We start from the raw sequence: 17285 nt of genomic DNA, 5'->3' as shown, positions 1-17285 counted from the left end.
TACTCCATTGTATAAAAATACCACATCTTTTTCATCCATTCCTCAGGTGATGGGCATCTTGGTTGTTTCCAAAATTTGCCTATCACAAATTGCGCTACTATAAACATAGACACACATATATCCCTATGATATGATGTTTTCAGATCCTCTGTGAAAATTCCCAGTAGAGGAATAGCTGGTTTAAATGGGATTTCCAGTCCACCTTTTCTAAGGAGTCTCCGCACTGATTTCCATAATGGTTGCACCAGTCTACATTCCCACCAGCAGTGAAAAAGCGTTCTTTTTTCCCCACAGCCTCTCCAACATTTGTTGTTGGGTGATCATAGTTTATACTTTAAATGTAAAAATATCATATGTACACGCATAGTGATTCTTAAGAGTTGTATAAATTGTAGAATGACTCAACACTTGTTTTATCCTTGACTTTTATTTATTTTCTCCTGTATTTTAGGGAAAGGCCTACTGGGTGTTCAGGGTCTCACTACTAGATCAGACTCGGAGTGATCGGCCTGTTTACAGCCTCCCAAGAGCTGGGATTATTGGCACATGCCACCACGCCCAGTCTCAATTGCCTACTCACCATGCCCTGGAAGCGGGGTCCACACGGCAGGCCTAGGGATTGAACCCCGGCCCCTGTGCCTGCTTGTAGATGCTTTAATCTGCTGAGCTATTTGGCCTGCCCTATCCTTGACTTTTTTTTTTTCCAAGAGATAATACACTGCATATATTCTTCTTAGTGGTTAATTGCTGTACAAGATGTGAACATGATATCCTATTATGCAGACTTGTGATCCTACTTACAAACACCATTAGAACAAATCATTCTATTCATTAAGAGAATGCAACTATATATCTATCCCAACCACTTTGAATACACAGATACAAAATGGTCATTCATAGTTATATCCCAATGTTTTTAAGTTTCGTTGTTGAATATTATAGGTGTGTAAACTCAGCAAAATATTCTAAAGGAGTCCAGTAGCCCATAATAGCATTGGGTCTTCTGTTTAACTGGCAATGTCAGAAATTATTGACCTGAGTCCCCCACAGCTCAACACAACAACATGGCTTTACTTCCTATATTTCGTCTTCATACTTTTCTACTGGATGGTTAAGACCAAGGTAAAGCAGGACCTGTGCAACAAGAGTTGTACCTTTTTGGTCTGAGAAGGTCAGTGAAATGCCCTCAGGATTTATCCTGAGATCCTGTACCTCAGATTGTAGAACCTTTGTCAGTGTCAGCCATGTGGATGAGTCATGTATCCTTGACTTTTAAACCTAAGATTCCCCTAAGTAAGGAAGCTGACTCTCCATCTCCAGCACTGATGTTTTGCCATTGTCTGGGGTCGCTGTCGTGTGCCCGCGGACACGTGTCCCCGTTCTTGGCTTCCACAGCGTTGGTGACTGTGACCTCCCAAGCTGCAGCTGCTGCTCCTTCGGCCACCTCCTGCTCCATGCACGGTTGTTCTGTTTGCCAACGCAGTGCCACCTCTGGACGACTTGCTGGTCCTCCGCAAGCCCCGAGGCTGACAATGGAGCAAGGGCGCAGGGGACAGGCGGTGGCCAGGATGGCTCTTGCTCTTCACCTTCATCTGGCTCCTGGCGTTGGCCTCCCATTGCTGGTCTTTTCTCGCTCCCGTTCGCCACGATATTTATTTAAAACACACTTCGTTTTTCTTGAACTACGAGCGGAGGTACCTGGATTTAAGAATTCAAATCAATCTCTCCTGAAATACCAACTATTCCAGTGCTCCCTTCCTTCCCCTAGGCTTGCTTCGTTATTTTGTGTCCCTCCAGCGGTATTTTCATCCAGGTGGCAGAAAGCTGAGCTCTTCTTCCAGGTCCCCTCGAGTCCTGTCTTACATCAACATTCCTTCTTCCAAAATTCCGCATCTCGGGCTGGGGGGGATAGGTCAGTAGAATAAGTGCTTGCCTGGCAGGTGCAGGGTCCTGAGTTCAATACCTGGTACCACAACACAAAGAAACAAACACAAAGAAACAAACAAACAAAAAGCACCCAAAACAAAATTCTGCATCTCGTACGTATTTTACAAATGTGTCCCTTTCCCAGTACTGCTGCGTTTGCACGCTCCGCTAGCCCCCTCCCCCGCCAACCCCTCCCCCACTGGTCTCTACAAAGGTGACTCTGAGTCCCTGTCGTTGAATGTCTTTCACTAATCAGCTTCTCGCATTTACCTTTCACGTATAGCCCAAATTCTTCGATTTGGCTCGAAGGCCGTCAGCAATCAGTTCTCCCTTGTTCTCTACCGTCTCACAGAAGCATCTTAGGCTTTCCTGTTGCGGACCGTTCTCAGGCATCTACATCACCACACCGCTGCCTCAGCCCTGAGTCTTCTCTCTATTCCTCTGCCTTAATCTTGCTGGGACTCAGTGCCTCAGCTTTGTTCCATGTTCTTTGCTCTTTCCCCTCTATCTTGGCCCTTATCCCACTGTTGGGAGATACTTTTTCCTTCTATGCAATTCTCCACTACACTCTAAAGTGCTCTAAAGGCAGGGATCACGACAATCATCTTCATTATGTCTCTGACATCTAGCATAGACTGGGTGTAATAAGGTTCAATACATAATTGATGAACGAATTAAGTGAACGCTCATAGGCTTTAATGATGATAATAAGTTTCAGCTAGAACTTCATGGAATTCGTCATGCAATAAAACACCCAATAAAGGACTATAAATAATAATAATGAAAATCTTGGGACTCAAGTGAAAATTGGTCCAGTGATCTCATAATCATAAGTTCACTTTGAGAAATTTTCTCATGTTGGATGCACTGGGAATGGCTCACAGTTTGTTAGAAGGTCAGTAAGCACAGAGGTCTGAAAGTCACCTGAAAAATCCAGGCTCAAGTCATGCCCTTACTTGACAAAAGTAAGCTTTGCCACTAGCGTTAAAGAAACCTGTTTTTGGAAACTGGATCCAGCATCAAGCTTGTAACCTTGGGTGGGTTCCACATGAAGACTGTGTGTGTGTGTGTTTTGTAAGTCAAAGTTGGCTATGCTTACATCACAGGGATATCATGGAGGTTAAGTGAGATAACATATGTAAGTTTCTATTAAAAATGCTATTATTACTTTGAATTAAACAATCATATCTCCAAGAATCCCCCTGTTAAATGCAACTATTAGATTTGAGAAGCAAATATTTACAATTTTGCACAAGCTTCATTTAGTCTCTCTCTGTACATTTTTTTTCCCCATTCTATGACAATAAAATGTGAAGTTGTCAGGAGATGAATTGGTAGGGAACTCTGTAGCCTTGGGTGAAGGTGTGGGAGATGGAAAATATAAGAGTATTTTTTTTTTCTTTTTTGGTACTAGGAATAGAACTCAGGGCCTTGCACTTGCCAGGCAGGTGCTATGCCCCTGAGCTATGGCCCCAGCCCAGAGTATATATTGGCCCTAGGTCTCTATAGGGAACCCTGGATTTCTTAGAGAAGAAGGCGATAGATGCTTAGTGTGGAGGCTGGCTACAGAGCTATAACTGGTGCATGTGACATCACTTTCAATCTTACTACGTTTGAAACATGGGCTTCTACCCAGTTCTCTTGGTGGGCCTCTGGGAACCCAGAAGGAAACACTCGGGCTGAGGCTCCTGGTTTATGTTGTGAATCTTGCGTTGGGATCTGAACCCTTCAACGTTTCTAGGACAGTAGTCCCTTATTGCTGTCATCTCCTTTTGGTCATTCAAAGTACAAATATCTGTGGAAACTGCAGTATTCCCCTTTTCTTTAGAAAGCATATGTTCTAACGTACCTCAGTGCATGCTTAAAACCATAGACAACACCAATCCAGACAGATACTGTGTCTTTTCTTACACATGAAAGGCAGTGACACAGTTTAATTTATGAAAGTACAGTAAAGAATTAACAATAGTTCATAATACAATACAATAGTTATGCTGTAATGTAGCTCAGTGGTGAACACTTGCCTAACACGCACAAGGACCTGGGTTTCATTTCCAACAGCAGCATAGTAGCACCACCATGAAAAACCGTGTGCAATAAAATAGAACAATTATAAAACAATGCTGAAACAAATGCTTGTGAATGTGATCTCTCTTGCTGTTTCTCAAACTATCTTTTTTTTTTCTTGTTCCTGATTTTATTTTTTCAAACCAAATTGGTAGGACAGTTTCAATAATTAACACACTGCATACATTCTTCTTAGTGGTTAATTGCTGTACAAGATGTGAACATGATATCCTATTTACAAACACCATTAGAACAAATCCCTCTATTCATTAGGAGAATGGGCTTTACTTCTTATATTTTGTTTTTATACTTTTCTGCTGGATGGTTAAGATCAAGATAAAGCAAGACCTATGCAACAAGAATTGTAGCTTTTGGGTCTGATAAGGTCAGATTTAGGATTTATCCTGAGATCCTGTACCTCAGATTGTAGAACCTTTGTCAGTGTCAGCCATGTGGATGAGTCACGGCCATTGCTTGGCCAAATGTGCTCTCTGTGAAAGCCTGAGAGAATGTTTTCTCTCCATGTGACTCTCCTTAGGCACACTCTACATCATCGATCACTTTCCTCTTTGACCCCATAATCTCCTTAATCAGAAAATTTGGGACACTGCCTACTTACATGACGTTACAGTACAACTTCTCATATGTCCTGAGTCTTAAGTGATGTTGGAAGGCTAGGGCCAAAATGTTGGCTTTCTTTGCAGCCCTCCTTTTTCTCTAATTTTGTTCTGCAAACTTAGGTTGTTAACCCTCCAGAAGACAAGCTTATTGTTATTACCATACAACTTAGGCTGTTAAGCTTAACCTCACTATCTGTCTGAATATCAAACATCTTAGGCATAACAAGGAACAGGTATTTTTCATCAATTATCTCAAAATATCTTATATTCACATTTTGTTTTTTTTTCTTTGGTGGAACCAGGGATTGAACTCAGTCCCTTGTGCTTGCCAGGGAAGCACTTATTCCACTGAGCCATCTCCCTGGCCCCTTCACTTTTTCTTAATGAAGCCCTTCATTGCTTCTCTTTGGCATATCTGAATTGCAGGCCATGAAACCTGAGGTTGGGTCTATTATTAAGTAAAACAAGGGTGGCCTGAATGTAAGCATCACAGTGATGTGGCAGCTGTTGTAATGCATATGACTACTAAGTGACTGAGGGGTGGGTAGCACATACAGTGTGGATACATTGGACAGAGAGAGACTCACATCCCAGGCATGAGATTTGGTCACATCGCTCAGAGAAAAGTGCAATTAAAAGCATGTGAATTGTTTTTTCCCCGCAACTTCCCTGTGAATCTTATTGGACATATGACCATGATGTAACCAAAATTGATGCAAGTTGCAGATAAGCAGAGACTGCCATATTTAAGAAAAATGTTAGCCTTGGAAACATCACTTCTAATTAAAGCTATCTGGAGGACCTGACTGCTTTCTTTTTACCATGCGTACCAGTCTTGCGTATCAAGAAAGGTAGACATTTAAAAATATTCATGTTGAATTTACATAAAAAAAGAGACAACACAAAAAGCAATATTTTGATATGGTCAAAATTCGTGATGAATTTTTATTTCAGATAATTCTTTTAAGCAACATAAATTATTTTATATTAGCTGAATTCTGCTTCAATATTAAGATTTAATTTCTCTTTGTATTTAATATATTTCAAAATTAATTTATAATCTTGGCTTGGGACATTCCATTAGAGATCCTGTTGAAACTCCTAAGTAGCTTTTACATTTTATGTCGCTGTCACAAGAGGGAGTAAGTGTTCTGCTATGTATTGCATATTTTCAAACTTTTCCTAAACTATGCTGTAGGACCACAAACCCACTGAGCACTAACCATCAAATTGCTTCTCCTTTTCCTAATCCATCAGGAAGTTTTCATTAAACTTTAATAATGTGGAGCTGACAAGACATCATATTCGTAATGATAAAAGCTTCATTCATGAAAAGCGTGAGAATCTTCGTATTTAACAGAGGACGATTTTGCAAAACGTCTGAAATCCTCTGAATGGATTTTTGTACAGTTTGACTAATGTGCTTGAGTTAGTTATCCTTCTTAGCACTGAAGCTTTTACAACAAAACTGTATTTTATTAATAATGATACAGCAGAATAGTGAAATGCACTGCAGAAATGGATGTTAAGCATTTAGGACAAAATCTGCTATTCCTTTCTAGGATGTCTGTAGTATATGACAATCTGCTGCTCATTCTCTGGGTATCGTCTTCTCTAAAGAGCAAGGTGCTAGGGTACATGTACGTGGATAATCCACAGGGCACTAGGTAGTCCAGGAGTAACAGCTTGGAGCATCTCCCATAGAGCACAGCATTGCTGATCTTCGTGAATTTTCTTAAGTGATGAAAAACCACACAATCTCCTAATTGGAGTTTAGGTCATCAGAGGTTATACTGGGTCTTTGTCTTACATTCTTTGCTGGGATGAATTTAATTTCCCTTGAAAATTGGTTCGTCCGGCTTTAGAAATACAATAGAAGAGAATTAAGATGTGTTATTCGCACACTATACCCGTTCACTATGATGAATATAATCAGTATATAGTGGAGAGATGTGCTAATAAAGGAAAACATCATAATGAGAGATACAATAAAAGCTTACTCCTTAAGGCTCCAGTAGTTATTTAAAAGGGCATCCCCAAACTTAATAGTGAATGGCTGTGCGTGCGTTTTGCTTCACGGCTGTAGGACAGATGTGGCCGTGGACTGCTGTGACCACATGCTTCCTTCCAGCCCTTAACAAAAGCGTTGGATTTTTCCTTGATCTGAATTTCTGACAAAGATAACATGGCGAGAGCAAGATGCGCACCGAAACAATGTAGTTTAATGCACAAATCCTTGTTCTTCTATTTAAATATAGAGGTCCTCAATAACCTAGAAATTCTGTTCTTTTGGGTCTCGAGAGATAACTCAGTAGAATAAGCACTTTCCTGGCAAGTGCAGGGTCCTGAGTTCAATCCCCCGTTCTGCCAAAAAAAAAAAAAAAAAAAAAAAAAAAGAAAGAAATTCTGTTCTTTAGAATATTTGGAAGATATTCAGCCAAAATGTGGTCCTTGGCTATGGGTCCTTTCTAGGTAAATTGATGCAAGAGGCTCTGCTGCCCACTTGTCATGTTTAAAGTTGCACTGCACGGTGAGAAGGACGACGTGTGAACGCAGCTCAGCGATCCTGGCGCTGGGCTATCAGTCAGCTCACTCCCCTGAGCTTCTGGGAAGCCCGAGGCAGTGTTTCCCGCCCCACCCGCTCTCCAGAGTTTCCCACAGTCTTTTTTGCACTCATGTGGTTTAAACTTATTAAAGTTTTGAGTACTGTGGGTCATTTGTCATAAAAATTCAGAAGAAATGACTCTGCACAGCTTCAGAGCATGCAGTTATTTTGTACAAAAGAATAAAAATTGCACTTTTGCACAACATAATTTTAACATCTCATTATTTAGTGAATTGAAAATTACTAGAATTGGAAAATAGAGAGAAAATGTAACTAGAACAGACTTGTTGACAAAAACTGTTTTCTGTTGAGTGATAGATTTAAGAATGTCCAATGCACTAAATATGATATGGATTTGTTCTGAACATTTTGTCTAATAAAGTATTATATTAAAAAGAACTTTAAAAAAAAAAGAAAATTACTAGAATTATCCTTAAGGGAAAATATCTTTACATGTGCCATGTTAAAAATACATAATTTTCATTATTATTTTTAAAAATTTTTTGTATTTAGTGCAGGGTGTACAGGGTCTGACTACATAGATTGGCTGGTCATGATCCCTTTGTTTTCAGCTTCCCAAGGGCTGGGATTACAGGTGTGCGCCACCACGCCCAGTCTCAGTTGCCCTCTCAGCGTGCCCCCCCAGGGGCAGGCCAGGGATTGAACTCTGGTCCCTGTGTCTGCCTAAGCAGGCGCTTCAATCTGCTGAACTATGTGGCTGGCCCTCCAAAAGTACAGAATTTAATACCTGTTCTAACAACTGTTCTAGAGCTTGTTCTTTGTCAGAACTATAACTTTGTCATTGAGTATATTCATATGAGAAAGTCAAAAACTAATTAATTAACTTAACCTAAAGTATGGAAATGTTAAAAGCAAGCTATATAAATAAAGTCCATTTAATTGTAGTTTCAAGAACATATTCCATTTTTAGCCATTGAAGTGATACTTGTTGAACACCTATCATTTGCATACTCATTTTTATCAGTTTGTTTAAAAATGAATTTAAAGTGATTTATATAAATACGAGTAGCAGAAGAGAAGAAAAATAATTTGAAATTAAAAGAGATGAAGCAAATAGAAGAATTGGCATAAAAGTGGAATATAAACAGGAATAGAACATTTTATATAAAATAAGAGATCTGGAATTCTGCTTATTACTGGAGAGTGTAATGTATAAGTTGGATTTTCCCCCCATCAGTGGAAAAGAAACAACAAAAAGTTAGAATTTGTGTTGTTCACAAACTTAATAAAATTTCTTTAGAAAATACATTATGAAGGAGAACAGAAAAAAATGGGGAATTTTAAAAAATCTTTGGTTTCTCAAAGAAAATGTGCTTATTAGTAAATACTCTCAGCATTTTTATAGAAAGTTTCTGCTTCCTTGAAGTTATATTTTCAACCATGCAAGTTAAAAAAAGACTTCAACCAAGCTCATGCTCTCAAGTTATGATTTGATTATGGAGATAGATACATACATACATAATTAAAACACAACACAATATATGAAATGTATATAAAACAGATAAAATAAAAATATTGTGTGGATCCAAAAAATCTTACTGGAATGTCTCCAATGAAGAATTAATTTTTTTTTCCTGTTCAGTAATGTATTTTGATAAAAGAAATCCCTGCAGGTCATAATCTTTAAGGTCATGGCTACAGTCTTGGATTGCTTTATTACTTAAAAAAATTATTTTAAATAGAATTTAGAAAAACAATACAAATGATACCGAATTTCAAAACAAGATGATAGGAAATTAACACTGGTTATTATATTGCATATTGTTACCTTTAAGGTTGCATTTGCTCAGATGAACAGGTGTAGACATGCAAGACTGATCGAACAATATAAGCACTAACTCTTCCTTGCAAAGAACTAATAGAAATCAGCAGTACCACTGTTCTGTCTGTCCGTCTGTCTTCTTTTCTTCAAATCATATTCAGCTCTCTGATGAGATCTTTCACATAGCAAAGATTGAAAGTATTTTAAAGGGTAAATCAAGGTGTTGTATTGGGAGGAGAAATGCATACGGCAGCTGAGAAACTAAGAAGCCATGCAGATCCTATTGCTATAAAATATATCGGATGAAAGCAAGAAATGGAGCTGCGCTTCTTGTGAATATGGGAGCAACTCATCAAGCTGAAGATTTACGTACAGGTATGAAATCGAGTGCATTACACTTTACAAATGGATGAATACACACACACACACACACACACACACACACACAAAAAAAAAAAAAAAACAAAAAAAAAAACCATGACCGGGCTCATTATGTACTGCCGCATGCAGTTACTGGGTCCCAACCATCGATGATGCTGTCTGTAAATGCTTGACAACACCCACGTGTCTTGAAGTTGCCCGTGTGGAATGACTTAATCTTATGATGTGTCCCGCACAATTGTATGTTGACATTCATACTGGTTAAAATACTTATGTAGTTTAACATTTCTAGTTTGAAGCCTTCTTTTTCCTTAAAGGAGCGTCACACATCTACATTTAAAATATTTAGTGTCTTTTTTTATTTAAAGCTACAAATGCACCGACTGGTTTAAACATGATTTCGCAACACAAGTGGCATCAACTCTATTCAAAATATTCTATTGCATAGGACATGGTATTTTAAAGTATCCCTAAATCCAAACAGAACTCATTTGTTAGTTTTCTTTGGTCAGTTCTTCCAAGTAAATCTTGTGTAGCGTTCTTAAAGATGATGTAAGCTATCGCTTAAACAAAAATAGCTTTTGTTTTTCAAGCCAATAAACTATTCTTACATTTATTTCAAAATAAAGTTTTGAGATTCAAAAATAAATAGATCAGACTGAAAGATGTTGGGAACTCAGCGACAGAAGGAGGATTTAGGGGAAACTCCCAGCAGCCGTTAGTGCCGCATGTATTAAAGGGGCCTCCGGTGCTTGCACCTAGGGAATAGGTGAGAGGAACCTCAGGGCAGACCAGCCTGGATTGCAGGAAGCAGAAACGTTGGTGATACAAAGAAACTGCCCACCAGGGAGGGGCAGACACGAGAGCGCACGCTTATTCATCTAGGTATATAATGAATCCACAAAGATTTTTCAACACTGATGTTTATTATTTAATTTATTCAATATTAAGTGAAATTTGTTGTTTTTCAGGAGCTTTGCACTGGGGATACCACAGAGGATGAGGGAAAAACAGTGTCGTCATGGAGAGTCTGTCTGGACTTAGGTCATGTGGCCCTTTGAGCAACACATTGAAGAGATCGTAATTTAAGTTGTCAGCAAGGGAAGCCGGTCCCAGCAGTGTAATCAGGGATTCCATGCGTCTGACATGTTGAAACTGAATTATTGGGGTAGCCATGTAGGATGAACAGGTGTGGAGGTGGCCCTGTGGCTGTGATAACAGAGTGGAGATACAGTGAAGAGGCTGAGAAGGTCAGGGAACAGAGAGAGGGAGAAGGCGCCCTGTCTGAGGGCGAGGATGTGAAGTCACCGACTAGTGGCTCTGGGGTGTGGGACATGAGGAGCTGATGACAGTTTTGTGTTTCTAGTTTTTTTGGTAACTGGATTGATGACTATCTTGTCCAGCTAAGATATTTCAGGAGACTAATTCAGATTAGAAAATGCATTTTTTCCGCCAGCAGTAAACTTATAGAAGTCAAAAGTACAGAAAAACAATCTGTGTGATTTTTATGATTTCAAGCACACAGAATACCCATGACATTTTTGCCTTTATTCTCCACGTTGAACAATGTGGGATTGAACGGTGACAATAGGACAAGAAATGGAGCGAGTGATAAAAGGAGAGTTTAAGAGAAAAATAAGCCATTGAGATCTATTTGTTTGTGTGTAAATTATCTAGCCAGGTCTTGGAAAGAAGCACCTATTATAATACAGTATTTTGTTTGTAGAAGGTAAACTGGCATTAAAATCTTAGAATGATGGGTAGTTGCTTGAAATGGAAAAAGTAGAGGGAGAATCTGTTTTGCCATGTAAGCATGTGGCCTTCTAACTTAAAAGTTTATGAATTCTATTGGTACATTTTAGATATACATAATAGTCACATTTATCAAAGGGAATTTGTACCCGTACATGATGTATCTTGGTTCTCCTTTTTTCCCATTCCCTACCCTTCCTTCCACCCTGCTTCACCTCATTTCCTTCTTTCTTTCATTTTTCATACTTTTCCCTTCTTTCCTTTGAGGGTATAGACTTTTAGGTGACAGCTGGAATCAGAATTCAACTGGATTGACTTCTGCTTCACTGTTTCCCAGTTAAAGTTTATTATTTTCCTATCTTACACACTGTGGGTCTCTGCTTCCCTTATGTAGTTTGGATTTGAATGATCTAACCAACCTGGCATTTGTAACTTTTATGTTTTGATAAGTGACACAATTTGTTTTAAGTGACTTTAGTCCCATATAGCTCAAAATTTTTATGCTGCTTTTATTCTATCTTTCTGGTTAGCTACAGTTAATTTTTTTTGAAAGGAAGATTTATTTATTTATTGCCTTGTATAGCTTTTATCACAAACATATTTTCAAATGTTTCCCTTTAAATAGCTGCAACAGTACAGATCTGTTTGCAGTTACTTAACACAGTTGCATGCTTCAATTCGAGGTTGTAGAAACACTTCCATCTTTTCCTATCTTCCTTCCTACCATAGAAATTTTTGTGAAAGGGATTCCTGGTGCTATTTCTGCCATTTGCTTACATTACATATATTTTGTTCCAAAAGGGCACACCCTCTGACTGTGGGAATCAAACTCTTTTGGGCAGAGAGTCCAGTTCTGCAATTATCTGGGATGAGGCCATTGGGTTGCTTGATTTCTCCCGGGAGTTTGGTAGTGGAGCACAGCCATGCTCCCACTCTGTAGCGCTTCCAACTGGGCTTGTTTTCCAATGCACCACTCTATTGTAGTTATCTCACCTCTAACCTCAAATCACATGAAACTTCTAATTCTGACCTTCTGGTGAAATCAACTTGGGAGAGACTTTAGAGTAGTAATTTGGAGAGGGAAGTTATGCTTTCAGTACCTCCTGTCAGTTACAAAACTCCTGAAACCGAAGATTCAAATGGTCAGAGATACTCCAGGAGACCTTGCTAAGTCAAAGGACAGGGGAAAAGCTTGTTAAGTAGAACCAGACAACACTCTGATATGCTTTTCACTTAAAAGTCTTAAAATTTAACCAAACTGCATCATTTGGACACAATCCTAATGCTGTGCATGAATGACTACCCCTGAGAGCCAAGTTTATTACAAACACATCCAGTTCAGTATGCTTAGTATTAAACAAAAATGCAGGACTTTCCATAGTTGGTACTGGAATTAAGAAGTGAAATTGAGCCACTAAGAGGACAACATGCCGGCGGCTGTCTGCAGAAAGCTTACCATGTGCTTTCTGTGGAGTATGCAGCCAGGTACCTGAGTGAGCTCCTTCTGTCATCACGTTATGGGTTTTATGGAGAGGGCTTGCATATGCCACATTTATGCAAATGGCCACGCTTATATTTAAGTGGCAGGCTCAGAAGCCAGGCCGCTTAAGGTTGAATTCTGACTTTATAACTTATAAGCTATGGGGCCCTGAGCAAGTCATCCAACCTCTTTTTGCTTTATTTCCTTACTTGCAAATCAAGTACTGAGACTTAGGTCACAGAGGTGCTCAGAAGACTGAGTGAGTTAACGCGGGAGCTGTGCCCAGAGCGTAGTAATACTCACTGCATATTAGGTGCTGTTATTTACTTGACATTACTGATTAGTAGTTTAGGGAACTTGTGAGAGAACAGGTGTGTTATTAGTGGTGAGAAACACAAGCTTGTAGACTTTCCAGCCAGGGTATTTGATCATTAAGCTTTTTCTTGCCATATTGAAGAATAATGTGTGTGTGTGTGTATGTGTGTGTGTGTGTGTGTGTGCATGTGTGTGTGTGTGCATGTGTGTGTGTAGGTGTGTGTACTTGTGTCGACCTGGTGATCCATCCCAGGTCCTTACGCATGGTAGGAAAAGATCACTATAGAGCAAGACCATTATCCCTAAAGAACAGTTTTCACATACACACAGACACACAGACACACACAGACACACAGACACACAGACACACACACACACACACAGAACAGTTTTGAGAGTACTTTCAGGTATAAAATTAAGTGATGCAGAACAAAAAGAAAGAACTGCTAAAACTGGCCTTTGACCATTATAATTTTCATTTTTCTAATCTAAAAAATAACAGACACTTTTAATAAATTAAGAACAGACAATCTTTGAGGTTGAGGACATATCCATTGAAACTCCAGAAGCTATAATTTAATGAACTGATACAAAAGCACCTTTTCTTCTTAAGGAGCAAAGGAACAGCAGCTCACACTTCTTATGAGCTGTGGGGAGGAACTTGGGCTCAGGTCTGCACGGCCTGGTCACGGAGAGCACCTGGGGAGGCGTGCTTAGGAAGGTTTGCAAGTGGGGCAATGTCTGACCGTGGCTTAGTGCTGCCAGAGCCAGGAAAGAGTGTGTTTTGGGGAGGGGCCTAAAGCTTGTTGGAGACATCAGGCAGGCAGGCTGGTGCCAGGCTTGGAATGCTGTGTAGTTATGTCGAGTTTTTATTGTGAAGAGACGTCTAAGTTACCAGCACCTAACTTGCAAATGGCAACAGCAGAGGCAAGCCAATCCTGGGAATTCTCAGGCAGTTTTTTACTAGGCCATGGATTTTATTTCACATTGGTGTTAGGGATTGTGAGAGACCATCATAAAGTCCATGTGTTTCACATACTAATAATTCAGTAGAGGGACCAAGCAGATGATCTATGCATTAAATAAATTGCCTTTGTTTTGCTTCACATTTTCTTTTTTCACTTCAGTTCCCCTTTATCTATGTTTTATGATTTACTTACAAATCAGCCTAATTGCTGGCTGGGGACAAGAGCAGGGTGAACAGGAAAAAGGCATGTTGGGTTTATTGGAATCTTTTTTTTTAACTATGTGATGCTATTCAGTTTTCATAGGAAAAATTGGGTGTGGGTAGATGGGCTCGATTCGCTGTATGATGAGCTGAATAATATTAGCAGTTTGGAAGGAGACAGCTTAAACAGAAGTTGCAGTTTAAACTGCTACAAATTTAGATTTGCCACTGCAAGAATTCATGATTTTTCTTCTAATCTGCTAACTAACATTCTCTTTGACATCAGTCTAGGGCTTGCTATGCAATGAAATTTTTCAGGGTCTTAATTTCTGATATCCACATCTCCCTGATTCTCTTGTCGTGTTCATTTGGGTTTCTTTTATTACTTTATATTTTCATTTTGAATTCCATTTCATGTTTTTCTTTTTCAAATGTTTGTATTCTTTCATTTGTCAAATGGTACACCCAAACATGTTTGTTTTAAAGTCTTAGGCTGGCTCATAAAACTAATTCGAGCTAGAGAGAATTCCTGCTACCTTTTATTTATTCATAGTTTATGTCCCTAACATTCATTTTAAACTGTCCTTTGGATTGATTACTCATTTTGCGAGGTAGTTTTATTATTTCTGTCTGCCTGTCTGCCTGTCTGTCAATCGCCTACCCCCTCCCTCCCTTACCTACCTTCCTCTCTCATTCTTTCCTCCTCCATGAGTACTGTTGCTTTTATGATTGTTTCTACTCAAACCTAAGGCCCTTAGTCTAGCACAAGATCTCAACATGACACTTTGTGTGTGTGCTGTTCAGCGACATTAGAGACTTTGCTGATTCACACAGTCACTGAGAGGCTTCATTTTAATTCATTTGTATTGCTAAGATTTTTGTAGTCAGATAAAAATCCATGCTGTCTTCAGGCCCCTTTTACTGATGGACAGAGAAGCCACACTCCATCCTCCACCTTCAAGAGCAAGGCTGTTCCTGCCAATGGGGACATGTTCTTCATCTACTGTTGGATCTTTAGATGTTGAAGGTGTCCATAGTCCAGGTGAGGGGATCCCTTATTCACTCTTTTTTGTTTTATTTTTTTTTTATTGCTTTAATTACCTATTTGCTGATGACTACCAAGTATTTATGTCAACTCTCAGAACATTTCTTGTGGTGTAGACCTATCTGTCTGTACCAGATCTTTATCTGGTTGCCTTTTAGACACCCCCAATTAACTTTTCCAAAGCTGAAATATGTTTTAAATTTACTTCACTTTTCTACTTTGTAGTCTTTCATTGGATTTTATCTCTTTTAAAGTGTTATAATTCTAAACTTTAATTTCCTCATTTATATCCACCAATTCCTTGTATTCTAGATAATATTTATTATTTAATACTACATATTTGATGTGTTTATATTGCACATTAGGTAATTATCAAAAACAAAGAGTGAAATTTCTATTATTATGAAAACTTGCAAATGAAGAGATACAAATGGCAAAACATATATGAAAAAATGTTCAACATCATTAGTCATTGAAGAGATGCAAGTTGAAGCAATGCTGAGATACCACCTTATATCAGAAAGAATGGCTGTCATCAGGAGGTCAACCAATAACAAATGCTGGAAGGGCTTTGGAGAAAAAGGAGCCCTTCTCCACTGTTGGTGGGAGTGCAGGCTGCTACCACCATTATGGAAATCAGTAGGCATATCCCTCAAAAAGTTAGGATTGGAGGTCCCATTCAAGCCAGCTATTCCCCTCCTAGGTGTTTCTCCAAAAGAACTCAAATCATCATACCACAGCAATATAGGTGCACCCATGTTCTTAGCAGCATAATTTGTCATAGCTAAATCTTGGAAACAACCCAAATGCCCATGAATTGAGGAATGGATAAAAAAGATACGTTATTTTTACACAATGGACTATTACTCAGCTATAAAAATGCTAAAGGGCTGGTGAGATAGCTCAGCTGAATAAGTGCTTGCTTAGGCAAGAGCAGGGACCAGGGTTAGATTCCTGGCACCACATGCTGCACTGACCTTGCCCCCAGCTGTGCTGAGCTGGCCACTGAGACCCAGCATGGTGGTGCACGCTTATAATCCCAGTTGTGGGGAGGCTGAAAACAGAAGAATCTCTACAAGTCCGAGCTGTGTAGGGAGACTCTGTACAAATACATAAAAAAAGATAAATTTGAAGCTTTTATAGATCAATGAATACAACTAGAGACTGTAATGGTAAGTGAAATAAATCAGACCCACATGTGCAAACATCATATTGTCTTGCTAGTGTGAGAACCTGAAAGAGTAAATAAAATCTGAAAGGTCCACTAGATACTGTGACGGGGAAAGAAACTGTTCAATGGGAAGGAAAACCTGGGATGCGGAAAAGGACAAAAAAAAAAAAAGAAGAGAAAAAGATATATTTGTGTATATATGCAGGATAAGTTGGATAACAGTACTGCTGATTTCTGCTGGTCTTACTTATTATGTAGACTTACTAACACCTTATTTTTCTCATTTCTGCTGACCGGTATGCACATTGGTTAGCTTAGCCACTAACTGGGCAAGCTCATTCTTTGTATTTTCACATAGAATGTAATTATTCACTTTTAAACTAAGTGAGAAAAATTGATAAATGTATTCTATATTTGTTTTTAGATGCTAGACTTTAATCATTTTATGCATGGTTATTTTTTGTGGCTACTTCCATAATTATTATATCCTTTAATTCACATTCTGCAAGGAATTTGATTGTCTTCAGGACGACAGTTTATTTGGATTGTGATTTACAAATGTTTTGACTAAGTACTTTATTTTTGTCCATAAAAGCTTCCATCATTATTGTAACTGAGGTATAACGGGAGGAAAATTAAATTTCTTTTTATGTAACTAACATCTGAGAAATGTTTATAAAAATTACCCTGTTGCTTTATAACCTTTGAAAGCTTATTCCTTCCTTTTGAAGCCCATTTCCTCTGGTGAAGTGTTAGGTTTTGGCAAAGCTTAAGTAAGGCTTGCATCACCCGAGATTAGCTTCAATTGAAAGGTCAAGTGACTTTAGACTTTAAAGTTACAAAGTCTGAGTTATAATTCTATCAAAAATTTATTACAATTCTCCTAGAAATCCATTACCTGGGTCATGTGTCTAGCCCATGCCTGAGGATGGAAAAGTCTGCTTTTATATACTATTAAATACTCAAAAAGGA

This window comes from Octodon degus, unplaced genomic scaffold (genome assembly GCF_000260255.1).
Source record: "Octodon degus isolate 3935 unplaced genomic scaffold, OctDeg1.0 scaffold00025, whole genome shotgun sequence".
In the NCBI taxonomy this organism is placed as follows: Eukaryota; Metazoa; Chordata; class Mammalia; order Rodentia; family Octodontidae; genus Octodon; species Octodon degus.
The sequence above is the reverse complement of the archived record's forward strand: the minus strand, read 5'-3'. Positions refer to the sequence as shown.